This window comes from Plecotus auritus (assembly GCF_963455305.1).
Source record: "Plecotus auritus genome assembly, chromosome: 4".
Classification (NCBI taxonomy): domain Eukaryota; kingdom Metazoa; phylum Chordata; class Mammalia; order Chiroptera; family Vespertilionidae; genus Plecotus; species Plecotus auritus.
Window position 1 is genome coordinate 49,700,529 of NC_137775.1, and position 17,465 is coordinate 49,717,993.

Sequence of the window (17,465 nt, forward strand, 5' to 3'; positions counted from 1 at the left end):
CACGCATCTGCGAAAGTCTCCTCCTCTCTCCCTCCCCGCACTCACCACTCACTCCGACCTCCGCTCCACCTCCACACAGCAGTGACGTCAGGACTCCGCGTAACGTCACTGGTTGCTAGACGCCAGCTGGGGCGGCCCTAGCGACCAGTTTACGGTAAATTAATTTTCATTCTGAGACAGAGCCTGGGCCTTATTTTCGGGGGATGCCTTATATTTCACTCAGAAGGAAACCTGTGAGTAGGTCTTATTTTCGGAGGATGTTTTATTTTCGGGGAAACACGGTAGGTAGCTAATATTTATTGAGTACCTTCTACGGTTCAGTTGATGTCCTAAGCAGTATAATTATTATCCCCATTTGTAAAACTGAAACACAGCTAAGTTACATAAACCAGCCCATGGTCTCACAGTGAGAGGAATAGCTAGGAGGGCAGGAGTTAGCCATTTTAAGGAATAATGGAGATAAGAGTATTCCAGTAAAGCATACGAAAAGCACAGTGGGCTCCAGGAAAAGATTATTTGAATAACGATTCAAGTGGAGGGTGATAATTCTCTCTCATCATTGATGTTTTTATCTCTCTCTTCCTCTCTGAAATCAATTAAAATATTTTAAAAGGGGTGGGGGGACTTGGACATAGACATTCACACAGGAAAGCCATGTGTAGAAGAAGGCAGAGATGTGGTGCCCAAAGAACACAAGATTACCAGCAAACCACCAGCAACTAGGTGAGAGGCCTAGAGCAGAGGTTCTCTTGCAGCCTCAGCAGCAATCAACCCTGCCAGCACCTTGACCTCAGACTTCCAGCCTCCAGAACTGTAAGACAATGGATTTCTATTGTTTAAGCCAGCTTGTGGCACTTCATTATGGCAGCCCTAGCAAACTAACCCAGAATGTCAAAGTACTATCAGCACTGCTTAAAAAAAAAACACCTTAAAATATAGTTGTGTCTTATTTTCTATTTACAGACTTGACCATAATACAGATTCACATAGAATTAACCATATATAATGTAAAAATAACTGTAGTTTTAGTAAATAGTAGTATTTTAAGTAAAATAAGCAATTATTTATCTAGGACAGTGTCGGCTTGAGAATCAAAACTTGAGTCTCTTCTAGCTTTGTCTCCAATTTTATGAAAAAACAATGTGCCAAATCTAATTGCTACATGGTAATCCAGATTAAAATCATTTTCCCATTAATACTGAGGATTTACCTAAAAGGCTTAAGGGATTACATGTGGAAATGCAGCAAAGATTGATGAATAAATCAGTAACTTCCATTATGATACATTGATTTTGAAAATAAACAAAAATTGCAAACTTGCATTCTATTGTCAGCAACAAACATTGATAAAGCATGAACTGTTTGCAAATCACCCTATAAAGTGCTGTAGATATGTGGAGGCAAGTTATCATAATACTTTCCCAGAGTTGGGGAAGCCAGGGCAAAAGTCAAAACAATAAGCAACACAAGTTAGCATATTCACACAAAATACTGTTGCTTATGTACAGTACTGTTGACATTTTCTCTCATAAACAAGGGAGCCAATCTTCACTGTCATATAAATGCACCCTTGTATATTCTCCTTTGAGTAACCTTTCTGACTTAGACACAGAAAGAGGAGATTTTTGTTTACTTCTTGCATTATCTTCTGTTGGAATGTTTCTCTTTCCCACTCGGACCAGGGTTCTTAAAAACAGGGTAGTCCTAGGTTTGGGACTCCTCAGATGCTACTGCCTGGTTCAAAAGGAGGGAGAGTCGCCCTAGCTGGTTTGGCTCAATGGATAGAGCATCGGCCTACAGACTGTAAGGGTCCCGGGTTCGATTCCAGCCAATGGCACATGCCTGGGTTGCGGGCTCGAGCCCCAGTAGGGGGCGTGCAGGAGGCAGCCAATAAATGATTCTCCCTCATCATTGATGTTTCTATCTCTCTCCCCGCTCTCTAAAATCAATAAAATACATTTAAAAAAAAAAAAAAAAAAGGAGGGAGACTCTATGGAAGGGATGTGCTGTGGATAGCAAAGAGGTGGGTTGTGGATGCAGGATCCTGGTATAGCTCTTCACTCCCAAAGTGAGGGGCTGTTGTTACTGGGGCTAGAGAAAGTGCCAACTCATAGTAGAGTTGCAGTAAATGGTAACCTGGCTCACCTCCAAAACTGGCTCCATGTGCGTTGTCTCTGAACTCCTGGCATGTACATCCAGTCCTGCTCCTGCCCCTTCCTCTTTCACACCTGTACAGAAAAGTGCAAAGTCCTCTAAATCTTTCCATTTTCTTAATTATACAACCCCAGCAGGACAACACTGTTGACATTCTCTTTCTAACTTTTAATGTGTCCAAAGCACAATTCCAGTACTACATATAAAAGGCACAGCATTTTCAATCTCTTCTGAATATGCCGATGTCCTGGAAAGAACTCTATTCTCCTTTTCCGGTTCACTCTCAAATGCTGGACTGAAAATAATTCCATGCAGTAAGAAAGAACACTGGATGGTGAATGAGCATACCCGTATTCCTGAACATGCCTCTAACCATTTTTAGGATCTCAGGCTAGTCACCCATCTCTCCTGCTTCGGTTTCCTCTCAGCTTGTTCCTTATGAAGCTAAGAGATGAGACTGTCTGAGCTAAAGAGTGACCCAGAACAAGGTAAGCAGGGTAGCAATAGATTTGCTCTTTTTAAAACTGTGAGTTAATCTGGTTTGTAAAGCATAGGCCAAAACCAAAATCAACACAAGGGTGTTCGATTTTTCTACAATGCACTTATTAGCATATATCAATATTTAGACATATTTATATATTTATTATCTTTACCTACCAGAACATAAGCTCCATGAAGGCAGGGATGTTTATCTTTTTTATCAGTACTAGATCTTCATTTGGCTAGTATAATGCCTGGCACATAATAGACCCTCAATACATGTTTATCAAATGACTTAATGAATTCAAATACATAAGACAGGGTTCCCCTTCCCTCTTTGAAGCTTTGGATTCTAAAGATGCATGAATAGCCTCAACCTCAAGTAGGCAGAATTCATTCCACCAAGGCATTTGAGAAAATACATCAGGCCCCCTTGCCCAGGGTATATCCATCCCTTTAGGCTCTTACAAGCTGAAATTCCATTATGAGAAACTTATCACTTGATTTAAAATCTCCTGTCCATTGGGGATAGAGTTTTTATCACTAGCAGCTAAGAGTGAGCACTCAGATGCTTGCCTCCAAGCCTGCCCCTGAGGACCAAGGCTCTGGGAAGATTTTAGCTACTTGGAGAGCCTGTGACACTTCCAGGTGGCAGGCCTGGCCAAGGTGTCAGTGGCAGACCACACTTGGACATTGCACAAACTGAGGCAAGGGAAGGAGTGGCAGAGTAGTCTGAGAGGGAAGGTGAAGCTATGATAGATTAGCCTGATCCTTATGATTTTCTTTCATCCTAGCTCAATAGAGGCTACTCTTTAGCAAAGAATTGATAAAGTCAATCTGTGAGCATCAAGAAACTTAACAAGGTTAATGAGTAAAAATACTTGGGAATTTGACAACAAGGATATTAAAGCCACTGTCCAGTCTGAAGCTATTCCTAGTGTTAGGGGCAGAAATAGAATATTGGGGACCAGCTATAATTATAAGAAATATTAATCATGCTTTGTTAGCTGTGATTTTGTTCTGATTAAAGAAAGTGCAGTCTAACCTGGCTGGAAGTTGTACACGGGACCTAGGCGTTCACCTGAAATGTCCATCCTCTATATCCAGGAGTTGCCTATTATTATGGAAAGATTAATAACCTTGTTGCAGAAATCAGAGGCACCAGGCCTTTGCATACCATCAGGCCTTTGCAAACCCCGAGCCTGCATTACCTGCAAACTGCCCATTTTGTATATTCATTTTTATTCCTTTTGTCTACTTTCCTATGTAATTTTTGTCCTTCTAGTTAATACTAGAGGCCCGGTGCATGAAATTCATGCGTGGGCACGGTCCTTAGGCCTGGCCTGTGATAAGGGGCATCTTCCCGGGCTAACGGCAGCAGGCCCCACCCCCTGCTGCCACCCACCCCCAGTTCCCCGTCTGCCATCGATTGATTGGAGCCTGTTGGCCAGGGGAGGAACCAAGAGGTGGTCAGTATGCCTCATAGTGCTCATAGTGACTGGTCGAGCAGTCGTTCTGGTCATTCCGCCATCAGGGTAAATTTGCATATTACCTTTTTATTATTAGTATTAGTATGGTATTTGTGCATGGGGGGGGGTGTGTCCCTCAGCCCAGCCTGTACCCTCTCCAATCTGGGACCCCTCAAGGGATGTCCAACTGCCTGTTTAGGCCCAATCCCGGTAGGTAGGGCAGTCGGACATCCCTCTCACAATCCAGGACTGCTGGCTCCCAACTGCTCGCCTGCCTGCCTTCCTGATTGCCCCTAACCACTTCTGCCTGCCAGCCTGATCACCCCTAGCCACTCCCCTGCCAGCCTGATTGCCCCTAACTGCCTTCCCCTGCAGGCCTGGTCACCCCTAACTGCCCTCCCCTGCAGGCTTGATTGCCCCCAACAGCCCTCCCTTGCAGGCCTGGTCCCTCCCAACTGCCCTCCCCTGCTGGCCATCTTGTGTCCACATGGGGGCAGCCATCTTTGACCACATGGGGGCAGCCATCTTGTGTGTTGGAGTGATGGTCAATTTGCATATTACTCTTTCATTAGATAGTATATAGGATAGAGGCCTGGTGCATGGGTGGGGGCTGACCTGATGGAGAGTCCCCACTGCAGGGGGCTGGCCAGGGCAAGGGGCCACTGGGCAGTTTGCAGGCCAGCCATGGCCCCAATCAGGGTGGGGGTCCCTGCTGGGGGGCAGGGCTGGCTGAAGCAAGGGGCCGCGGGCAGTTTGCAGGCTGCCCACACCCCTGATTGGGGTGCGGGTCCCTGCTGGGGGCAGGATCAGTCGGGGTGAGGGGCTGTGGGTGGTTTGCAGGCCAGCCACACCCCCGATTGGGGTGGGGGTCCCAATTGGGAGGCAGGGCCGGCCGGGGCGAGGGGCGCCAGTCATTCTGGTCTCTGGTCATTCTGGTTGTTCCACCGTTTCAGTCACTGGGCTTTTATTAGATAGGATAAGTAACTGGCTTATAGTGAGGTGTAGAGCAGATTTCTGTGGGTGACCGGCTGCTCTTCCATACTGCCGGCATTAAATGTTCATATATGATTCAACCCTGTCTCTGCTGAATTGGCTCAAGTAGTGATGGGCAGCCCAAACCCATTGATAGTCCAGATATACTAGGAGCTGGGAGAGGTGGGAAGAAGTTGAACATAAACTCTGAGTCACAAGTTGTAAACACCAGGCTGTTGTGAACGCCCTGTTTATTAATGTGTAGCTATTACCTTTTCTTATTTGTGTGTCTTTTGTGAAAACTTCCTCTCATCATGCTTTTCACAAACAAGACTTGAGATGGTTTAGAAAGCGTTGGCATAGTGGAGTGGTGACCTTTTCCCTTAACCCTTTGTACGCCATAAGCATCTATAGACACAGGCAATGGTTTCCAGTTTGGACGTGTGGCAGTTAACTGATTAAAACCAGGAGTCAAAAGACATGGGATCTAGTGCAGCTATACCTCACCTTGGCCACTGTCTTGGGCAGGACAGTGAAGACCTTCTGTACTAATTTCCTATGGTTGTTGCACCAAATTACAACAAACTTGGTGGCTTAACACTACACAGATCTATTTTCTTACAGCTCTGGAGGTCAGAGTCTGAAATAGTTTAACTGGTCCAAAATTAAGGCGTCTTCAGGGCCATGTTCCATATGGAGTATGTAGGGGAGAATCTGCTTCCTTGCCTGTTTCAGCATTTCTTCACTCATAGCCTCTTCCTCCACTTTTAAAGCCAGCAAAGTAGCATCTTGCTTCCGTGATCACATAGTCCTTTTCTGTGTCAAACCTTCCTCTGCCCCTTCATAAGGAAACTTGTGGCTGCATTTAGGGCCCACAAGGATAATCTCCTCATCTCAAGAGTCTTAATTTATTCACACCTGCAAAGTCTCTTTTGCCCTATGAGGTACTTCCACAGACTTGGCTGTCTTTGGGGCTACTATTCAGCCAACTATTCCTCTAGATCTCAGTTGTCTTATGTGTTAAATTTAGGAATTTTGCTGCATGATCTACTATTCATGAGTATATGAATCTTCTTTCTGTTCTATCGATTCTGAGTTGGAAGATGGAAAATTAGTCACTTGCATGCAAAGTAGAGCTATTAGTTGAACATCTTGGGCACTCACCAGAACCCTTGATTGGGGAGGGGGATGGAGGTGGGGAGGGGGCTGGCAAGGGAGCAGAAATAGAATGTTATTATTCACATGAATCATATTTCACTTGTCATCTGGCTCAACCAAGCAGTTAAAAACAAAAATGGCCTTGTAACAGGAATTGGTACAGAAATGAGCTCTGTTCTGGCATCATGAGATTACAGAGTCATTCTTCTGATGAACAGCAAACTCCCAGCCTTTCAGAAGGATGAAAGCCAGTGAGAGGGAAGCCTGTGGGCAGTGAAGTGTGCAGAGAGGGCGAGACACCACTTAAAGAGCTTCTTGTGCATGAAGTGTTTAACTGCCATATTATGATAATATTGCTCAAGTTCATTAAAAACAATTAACAACAAATTACCAGATGCAAACCTATCCAAAGTCTGTAACTTTTCCCATTCATGGCTCTTTAAAAATGACTACCATTATTTTATGGTTATATTTTTAAAATCAGTCCTGTCTTTGCTTATATGCCCTTAGAATGGTATAGGATTTTCTTCAAAATAACAGGGGAGGTAGGAAAATGGGAAGTAGAGTATACAGAAAAAAATGGATTGGCCATGAATTGATAATCATTAATACCAGATAAAGGGTACATGGTGATTCATTATACTAAACTCTGTACATTTAAATGTGTTTGAGCCCTAGCCGGCTTGGCTCAGTGGATAGAGCGTCAGCCTGCAGACTGAAGGGTTCCAGGTTCGATTCTGGCCAAGGGCCCATTCCTGGGTTGCGAGCTCGATCCCCAGTGGGGGGCGTGCAGGAGGCAGCTGATCAATGATTCTCTCTCATCATTGATGTTTCTAACTCTCTCTCCTTCTCCCTTCCTCTCTGAAATCAATAAAGAAGTATATTTAAATGTGTTTTAAATTTTCAGAATCAAAAGTTATTTTTAAAAGGGCTACCACTAGTTTTCTAACAAAGCTACAATGCTTTAAAAAACCCCATAAAACAACATTCTCTCTTACTTGCAAAAACATTTATAATTTTTTACAGAAAACATATTCAAACTCCTAATGAAAATAAAGCTAGTTAGGTACATGAATTATGTATTTTTTGACAAAAACAGAAACTTCATCTACAGGTTTACTAAGTCACACTGCTGATATCTTTTGAAAGAACTGATACTTTTAGCTTTCCCTGGAAGTATAAGTGCTACTAAGCCTGTGGCCATGGGTTAGGAACCTGCAAAGTCCACAGGATCACACTGAAACAGCTCTGAAAAAAATCTCACTGAAATAGCTCTGAAAAACATGAACTACACTGAGTCACATGAGAATATTAAAATAGATGACTACATTTCATGCTTCAGCCTCTGAATCCCAAATCCCACTATCTGGGTTGTTATTTATTCATCCAGCTTAAGTGAAAGTTATATCTAAACAGCAGCCTTCCAAAGATCTCTTATTAAATAGGCATCCCTAAGAGAATTGGACAAAAAAGTTTACCTCCCACATGGACAATAGTAACAGCATCTTACCTGGTCTCTCTTTCTTTTCCAAACCATCCTTTATGTAGCTGTCAATCATTTTTCTAAAACAAGTTTATGACTCTAACTTTCATTCAAAAGACCTTCACACATACTATATAATAAAAGGGTAATATGCAAATCGACTGAACTGAGGAATGACTGGTCACTATGACACACACTGACCACCAGGGGGCAAACGCTCAATGCAGGAGCTGCCCCTGGTGGTCAGTGTGCTTCCACAGGGGGAGCGCCGCTCAGCCACATGCAGCAGTGGTGGCAGGGCTAAGGATGTCTGACTGACGGCTTAGGCTCCCCCTGGGGAGTGGGCCTAAGCCATCAGTCGGACATTCCCAAAGGGCTCCCGGACTGCAAGAGGGCACAGGCCAGGCTGAGGGATGCCCCGCCCCCCCCCCCCCCCCGCCAGTGCGTGAATGTTGTACACTAGGCCTCTAGTAGAGAATAATGACCAAATTCTATATTTCATCATTTAACGATCTCTACCAGCTGACCTAGAATGACTTCAACAATAGCTTCATTTCATTCTCCCTGCCTTTTTTTCCCTCTCCCTCTCCCTCTCCCTCTCCCTCTCCCTCTCCCTCTCCCTCTCCCTCTCCCTCTCCCCTTCCTGATGGTGTGTTTTTTGATTCTTTTAACTGGTTGTTAATCTTACTGGTTCCCTCATTTATTTTAAGTTAAGCAAAATCACTGGCACGTTTTTATATTTGTACTAGAGGCCCGATGCATGAAATTCATGCAAGAGTAGGCCTTCCTTCCCCCGGCTGCTGGCATCGGCTTCCCTCTGACACCTGGGACCTGGGCTTCCCTCACAGCCCTGTATTTGTCCGGAAGGTTGTCCAGAAGGATGTCTGGTCTAATTAGCATGTTATGCTTTTATTATTATAGATGAGTCATATTTTTCCCTTTTTAATGGAAAAATCTTTGTGTAACTTCATGTATGTTTGCCCCTACCCTCTTGTGCTTTTTGTTCCTGGGAAGTTCTTTCTGTTAGTAGTCCCATGTGATAGCACTGCATTGCAGTATTGTCACTCCTGGACACAAGGATTTGACCTCATCTTTGCTCCTAGTGCTCCAGACAGTGCTCTGGCATGTTGTCATGCACTTGATATGTAGAGTGAGCTGTGAAGGGAGGATGCAACTCTTGGGCTCTCTCCTTGGTTGGTGGGTTCAAGGGTCAGGAGCATACCTTCCTCGGGCTTTATGATTGCCTGGATCCCCTGTCACCCACTTCATCCCCAACCGTACTCTCAGACTACCTGCTCAATTCACTCTCTATTGCTGTATAACTAGTCACCGCAAACTTAGAGGCTTCAAACAATATCCATTTATTACCTCTTACTTCTGTAGGTCAAAAATTCAGGCAGGCCTGTCTGGGTTCTCTGCTTAGGGTCACTGGGGCCACAGAAATCTGCCTACCACACCTGCCTCCCTGACTTGGCTAACAGTGTCACAGCCAACAGAAATGAGACTCGGCAGGAGGTTGTGTGTACTAAAGTTCAGGGGAGGAGTGCAATTCCTAGAGATAAAGGGAGAAACTAGCAAAAGAGGAGACGATTGAGATAAAAAGGCAGGGTTAACGTGACAATAAGAAACTGCTCCCGAAAGTCTACAGGCAAGGGTACTTCATATATTCCCTAGACACCATTTTAAAAACAATACCAGGCAGCTCAATGAATCTTCTGAAATATCTAAAATATGATTAAAATACTAAAGAGTATTGCAACAATGTATTAATGAAATAACACATCTGAAAATACTAATTTATAAATTATGAAGTGCTAAGCAAACCTACATTATTACTATTAAAATATTTCATATTACATTAATATTTTGTTATGTATAAGAAAATAACTACTAGTAATAGTTTAAATGTATACTTTATGCCAAGTCCTATGCCTTCACATGGATTATGTCTCACAGCAACAAGTCTCCCCACCCCCCCCATTAAGGTAGATAGTATTGTTATTCCCATTTTACAGATGAGGAAACTAAGTACCAAAAAATTTAAGGGACTTACCCAAAAATCATGCAGTCAGGAAGATAAAAGTAGGTTCAGGGCAGGTCTGTCTGGTGCCCAACCTGTTTATAGGTCACTGTGCGATACTATGGCTGTTAAGGAAAGAGCCAGAGAGACAGTTACAATCAGGGAAAAAGGGTCAGACCTGCAGATGGACAGACAAATGGAGAGAACAAACATGAACATTAGCTCCAGAGTTACTGAATTGGGTGCACTAGCTAAGGTATACTGCTCTAGTTGCAATTCGCTGTTCACAGCTTTTCTGGAATAGCTGTTTCATATTCCCTGTCTTCATAAGATTTGAAATTAAAATGAGTTCTTGAGCATTTGCTTATTCTTTTATTTATTTACTTACTTATTATTATTATTATTTTTAATCCTCACCCAAGGATATTTTTTCCCCATTAAGTTTTAGAGACAATGAAAGGGAGGGAAAGAGACAGAGAGAAACATCGATGTGAGAGGGATACATTGATAGGTTGCCTCCCACATGCTCTCTGACCTGGACGGGGTTGGGGAATCATTGAGCCTGCAACTGAGGTACATGCATGCCCTTGACTGGAATCAAACCCGCAACCCTTCAATCTGCAGGCTGACGCTCTAACCACTTAGCAAACCAGCTAGAGTGCATTTGCTTGTTCTTCAGAACTTTTCACTTGTTTTCCTTGCCAAATCATCAGAAGTACCTTCTCTAGCCAGGGCCAAGATAAAGAATTATTGTACTGATTAAATTGCTAAGGACAGAATGAAATTACCTCATTGGAATCAAATCAAAGGCACGACAAAATGTTCCCTACTTCCATAAAAACCAAGACTGTGTGTGCAGTGTGGAAGGGCAAATACATTATGAAAGCTAAGTTATGCAGGGAAAAGTGGAGCAAAGAAAAGAGACAAGGAACCAGGTGACAAATGGGAATGGAGAGCAAGGGGATATGGCAGATTGGTAAACAAATGCAGTTGGAAATTTGGCTTTCTGTTTGGGGAGAGGAGGTAAAGTTAGCTCCCTACATCACAGAATGATTTTAAATGTCCCTCTATACATAATTAGATCTGTCCTGTCACTATTATATTTACTGATTTATTTACCTTTTCTTGTTTCAATATTACACAGTAAGGTTTTATATTGTGTTCTAATATCTTACATCCTTCCTTGATCATTGCTTTTTTCAAAAATTAACTGCCTATTTTTTCACATTTTATCTTCCAGGTGAACTCTAGTATCAGTGTTCATGTTTAATTTCACAATTTCCACTGGAATCATATCAAACTCATAGATTAATTTGTGGAAGAGTTGACACTTTTAAACTCTTTGGACCATCATCAAGGAACCTGGTATAGCCCAAGGGGAGTGGCTCAGTTGATTAGAGCATCATCCTGTGCACCTACATGCTGTTGCTTTGATTCCCAGTCAGGGCAGGTTTGATTTCCTGGGTTGCACATTTGGTCCCTGGTTGGGGCAAATAAGGAGGGCGACCAATCAATATTTTCCCCTTACATCGATGTTTCTCTCTCTTTGAGGTGAGGATTAAATAATAATAAAAAAGAAACCTGGTGCATCATCTCGCCATGTGTTCCTTTTTGTGTTTTCTTAAGTCTTGTGGTTTACTTAATTTGGGTTTTGCACAGTTTTGGAAGTTTATTTTAAGAGGCGTAATAGTTTTTGTGGTCATCATCAATGGGATTTTTTGGCCATACATTTTCTAACTAATGTCTAGGACAGCTAGCTTATTGAATCCTATCTAATAAAAGAGTAATATGCAAATTGACCGTACCTCCGCTAGACCAGCAAGCCACGCCCACCAGATAATCAGGAGTGAGTATGCAAATTAACCCAACCAAGATGGCTGCGGCTACGGAGCTGCAGCAAGCAGGAGGCTTGGGTTTCCCCAGCAATGGAGAAAGTCAAGCTTCCCTGCAGCCCTGGCCAGCTCAGGCCTACACTCAAGGCTACAAAGTTTCAATTATAGAAGATAAATAAATCCCAACAAAAATGGCTGCAGCCACGAAGCAAACAGGAGGCTTGGCTCTGCTCAAGGCTACAAAGTTTCAATTATAGAAGATAAATAAACCCCAGATACCAGGGCCTCCACTTGGGTTGCTGGGGGGTGTGGCCGGCCTGCAAACCACCATAGGCCCCTCACCCAGGCCGCCCCATGCCCCAAGGGAACCCCCACCCTGATCTGGGACACCCTTCAGGGCAAACCAGCTGGCCCCCACCCATGCACCAGGCCTCTATCCTATCTAATAAAAGAGTAATATGCAAATTGACCATCACTCCAACACACAAGATGGCTGCCACCATGTGGTCAAAGATGGTTGCCCCCATGTGGACACATGATGGCCATGACAAGATGGCCAGCAGGGGAAGGCAGTTGGGAGGGACCAGGCCTTCAAGGGAGGGCAGTTGGGGGTAATCAAGCCTGCAAGGGAGGGCAGTTAGGGGTGACCAGGCCAGCAGAGGAGGGAAGTTGGGAGTGACTGGGCCTGCAGGAAAGGGCAGTTGGCGGGGGGGGGGGGGGGGGGGACCCAGGCCTGCCGGGGAGAGCAGTTGGGGGGGGGGGGGGAACCAGGCCTGCAGGGGAGGGCAGTTAGGGGCAAACAGGCTGGCAGGGGAGCAGTTAGGCATCAATCAGGCTGGCAGGGGAGTGGTTAGGGGGTGATCAGGCTGGCAGGCAGAAGCGGTTAGGGGCAATCAGGAAGGCAAGCAGTTGGGAGCCACAGTCCTGGATTGTGAGAGGAATGTCCAACTGCTCGTTTAGGCCCAATCCAGGTAGGGCCTAAATGAGAAGTCGGACATCCCTTAAGGGGTGCCAGATTGGAGAGGGTGCAGGCTGGGATGAGGGACACACCCTCTCTCCCCCCGTGCACGAATTTTGTGCACCGGGCCTCTAGTTCTTTTATAAGATCTAATACTGCTTTCAATGATTTTCCTGAATTTTCTAGGAAGACAAAGGTACTGATTTTGCAAAAGAACAAATCATTCTTACTTCCTATTCTTGTTATTATTAGCTAGGACCTTCAGCAAAAGGTTGAATCAGGCCAATTCTAGAGAACACTGACTTTACTAGGGTTGCTCCTAACATTTCACATTTTAATATGGTATTTTCTATAATTTTTAAATGTGTACTCTTTATCAAGTAAATAAAGTTTTGTTCTAGTCTTAGTTGGTTAAATATATTATTAATAATGGGTGCTGAATGTAACCAAATATGTTTAGTGAATAAATTGAAATGATTCTACAGTATTGACTGGGCTGTGTTAATTTCTGGAGCTTGGAGACCTGTTCCAGGCTCATGTGATTGTTGGCAAAATTCAGTCGCTTGTGGTTGTGAGACTGAGATACCTGTTTCTTTCTGGCTGTCACTTGGGGACTGCTTTCATCTCCTAAAGGCCCCTGAAATTCCTTGCCACGTGGCTTTTCTGAAAGACGTGTAACAACATGGTGATTTGCTTCATCAAGACCAACAGGAGAATTGCTCACTCCTATCTCCTAGGATGGAGTCTTACCTAACATAAGCTAATAATGAACGTGACTATAGTCTGCTCTAGTCTGTGTTATATCTATCCCTATTCTATTCTGTTCTACTCAACTCTGTTCACACTTGCCACATTCTGTTGGTTAATAATAAGTAACTTAAGGGGAGGAGATATATATCAAAGTTGTATACAAACCTGTACATATCATTTTCTCTCAATTAAAAATAAGTCTTTATATTTGTGATCATATTCCTTCCAAAAAATTTCTAAAGGGTTTTATTTGTGCCTTTATCTTTACTTAAATTTGTCAGAGTGTATATTTTAAAAGAACTGTTTTTCTATAAAATTAAGTTCCGATTTATCATCAGTCCTTAAAAATTTTTTTAATTTATTTTGATATTCTTTTTCTTGTATTTTGACTTAAATGTTTAATTCATATTTACCTCCACTCTTTCTAGTGTTCTAAGAAATGTATTCCATAGAAACCCACAGCTTTTCTTCCGATACTGCTTTGATTCATTCCACAGGTTTTGATAATTCTTTCTTTCAATGTTGTTCATTTCTAAACAGTTTGTACGAGGAGATCGCAAGAGAAGCTGCAGGAGAGGCGCCTCCTTGGCCATGTTAAGAGTTATAGATGCTCCTTTCTGCCTCTGACTACTTTTTTGTTCCTCTCTCTCTCATTTTCTATGGTGTTTGTGTTTTTTTTTTCCAGTAGCCTGTCTCTACTTTCCTTCTCTCTCCCCCTGCTTTTCAGACAGCTATCTTCTTCCAGTCTGAGAGTTCAGAGAACGGATAAACTCTTCCACAAATGGCTTGCTGTCCCCATGAGTACCTGCCTTTTAAAAATGTATACAGGCAGAAAAGAGGAAAAAAGTATCAATGCAATGAAAGAAATGGGTGGGTGAAATTGTAAAATTCTAAACCAAGGTGGAAATAATGGAGTGGGAAGGAAAGTAAGACAAGTGGTGGACTTCTGGCATCTCTAAGATGCTATAATTAGAGAAACTGGTCATGTTGCTTTATATACAAGGCAGATTCATACTCTTGCTCACTGAGGCTTCTCAGATACAGGTGCTCCAGAGAAGATGAGAGGCGGGGGACATAAGAATTGCCTCCCTGTGCAGTGCTGACCTGGCACATTAGTGTCAAATTTACTAGTGAGCTACCATGCCTCCTAGGCAAACCTGAGAGAAAGGGTACTACTACCCAAACAGGCTGGTTTTATTCTTTCAACAATTAAGTAATTTCATTGGGATATAAGCTCCGTGGAGCTGAATGAAGAATACTGGGCATTTTCTCCATCATTCTGTCTGTCTTTTACTACGTGATCATAGCTACATCGGTATATATGAATATTCTGAAGATGATGACTATGTGGGCAGAACAATGCCCGTTTCCTCCCCACACACCAAAGATGTCTACCTCTTAATCCCAAGGACTTGCAAAAGGTACTTTGCAGATGTGATTAAGGCTCTTGAGATAGGGAGATTATTCTGGATTTATTCATGTTAGATCCATGTAATCACAAGAATATTACAAAGGAAAGAGGGAGACAAAGGAATCATAGTCAAAGAAGATATGAGGATGAAATTATGAAATTACTGGCTACGAAGAAATGTTGGGAGTCTCTAGAAGCTAAAAAATAAAACAACAACAACAACAAAAAAAAAAAACAAACAAGGAATTTTCTCCTAGAGTTTCTAGGAGGAAGACAACTTTACTGACATTTTGATTTTAACCCTCTAAGACTCTTTTTGGACTTTTAACCTCCAGGAACATAAAACATGATTTTGTGGGAATTTGTTACCACTAATAGGAAACTCATACAAGGACAATAGTCATGAGTGCAGTAGGCATCCGGGTGTAACTGCTGGCATCGGGTGTAACGGTCGGTTGATAATTCTAATTGAGACCCAGTGTTCCTCAATATGAATACTGGATCTGCTCACAACCTAGTTGGTCTTTGTTTGGGGTTCCCCCTCCCCAAATATCCAAGGTTCAATAACCTACAACACTTATACATCACTATGGAACTGACCCAGCTTGGGAACTTTGTAAATGACCTTGGTTGGACTCTCACTAATTCCCTGGTGCCTGAGCTGGAGTCCAGGCCCTGGAGAGGTTCTCTCTGCCAGCATGAGTCTTTCTTCTGTGCTGCCCGTTAGCAGTTCGGGTGTGGTCAGTGAAATCCCTGAGAGCTATCCTGAGTTCCTTGAGTCACCAGTCATCTGGGTTTAGTAACTGCAATTCTTTGGAGAATACAGAATACTGTTGAGTTATATTTAAAGGAAGGGTGCACAAAGGTTAAGAGTCTAGGCAGAGACAGAAAGATTGAGGGGGAAGGAAAGCAAGGAGGGGACTGGCTTGAGACTATTTCTACTGCCAATGCCAGACAAAGATAGGTGGCATTTTGTGCTCCTGAGCTAATGATTGCCACCCAAATTCCACCCTTAGTGAGCCCAGCAGCAATGCAATGACACTATGTGTGCAGAGCACACGAATCAGAATATAAAAATGAAATTTAGCATGCCATTTTGAAAATTAAATTCTTGAAGCACATGGGTCTTACTTTACTTTCAGATATTTTAGTTATTTTACCCCTTTTCTTCACCGATAGACAAGGGCTTCAGAATATGTCTGGTTCTTTTTCAAACTTCTTGCTCCTCTGGAAAATGAAAATATTGCAAATATTGAACATCATGCACCCTGACTTGGGCTGGGGAACCTGCAACCAAGGTATGTGCCCTTGACTGGAATCGAACCCAGGACCCTTCAGTCTCCTGGCCAATGCTCTATCCACTGAGCCAAACCGGCTAGAGTAGTGGTCGGCAAACTGCGGCTCGCAAGCCACATGCGGCTCTTTGGCCCCTTGAGTGTGGCTCTTCCACAAAATACCACGGCCTGGGCGAGTCTATTTTGAAGAAGTGGCGTTAGAAGAAGTTTAAGTTTAAAACATTTGACTCTCAAAAGAAATTTCAATCATTGTACTGTTGATATTTGGCTCTGTTGACTAATGAGTTTGCCGACCACTGGGCTAGGGCGACACTTTAAATTTTTTAAACTGTATGAAACTCATCAGAAATGACCATCATCCCAAGGTGAGGAATGTATGTTCAACCAGAGTTAGTGACTTTTACAAGGACTCACTTTTGAAAGCAAAGGGGCTAGTATTCAGGCAGAGAGAACCTGTTTAGGGTCTGGATGCCAGCTCAGGGGACTTGCTTGTCTTTGGGTTCATTTGAGATTTACTTGACATTTAGTTCCTATTGTGTACCAAGCACTGTTCAATGTGATGAATATGGCTATAAACCAAACGGATAAAAAATCCTTTCCTGATAGAATTTACATTCTAATGTGTTGGCAAGACCCTGGATCTATTTTATTTGTATCCTAAGGTATTCAGCAAAACGTACCTATCATAACACTCCTCTCAGACAGATGCTTAATTCTGAGCGGCAAGCTCGTTGGAGACCTGACTTTGACCCTTAACATAAGCCCAGGGGGATTCTGAATTCAGACTTCCTCTTAATTTATGTTTTGACAAGAAGAGATGGATTTATGCATTTGTGGTTCAAGTTTTAGTTCCATGATGATTCCCAAGGGGTGAGAGCCAATTGTGCATTTCTGGTGGAGTACCTCTGGCTTGAGCAGCACCAGGCCAGAACCAGGCAAAGCAGCTGGCATAGGTTGGAAGTTCCATCAATATTTAATCCGAACTCTACCTAAATGTGGGAATTCAAGGGATTCTTTATGTGGTAATCCCCACAGCAACCTACACTTCCTGTAACTTTTGTCTAACATTACCTTTCATGCTGCCAGAAATGTGGTGGAATTTCCATGAAAATCGTTTTTCACTTTTAAAATATTTTAATAACGAGTGGAATTGCTACCATAATTTTTGAAGCTCATAGACATAATGGGGTAGATGAAAATTTCTCGGCACCTGTGGAAATATGACTACCTGGGCTAAAAAGCCGTTAGGAGCATGCTTACGTCGCAAAGATGGAAATCTTGGAATAGCCTGCCACCTTCAGGATAACTTACCAACTAACCAGTAAAAACTCTTCATAATGATCAATGGTGGAAGCTAGGGTCCTTGTAATACATTTGTTATGATTAAAGATACTTAATAATTGCAGTAGTTTTCTTTAAATAAAACTGCCCTTTACTGTAATTCTTTTCTTAAAAGTTATTATTACTTCAATTAGATTATCTT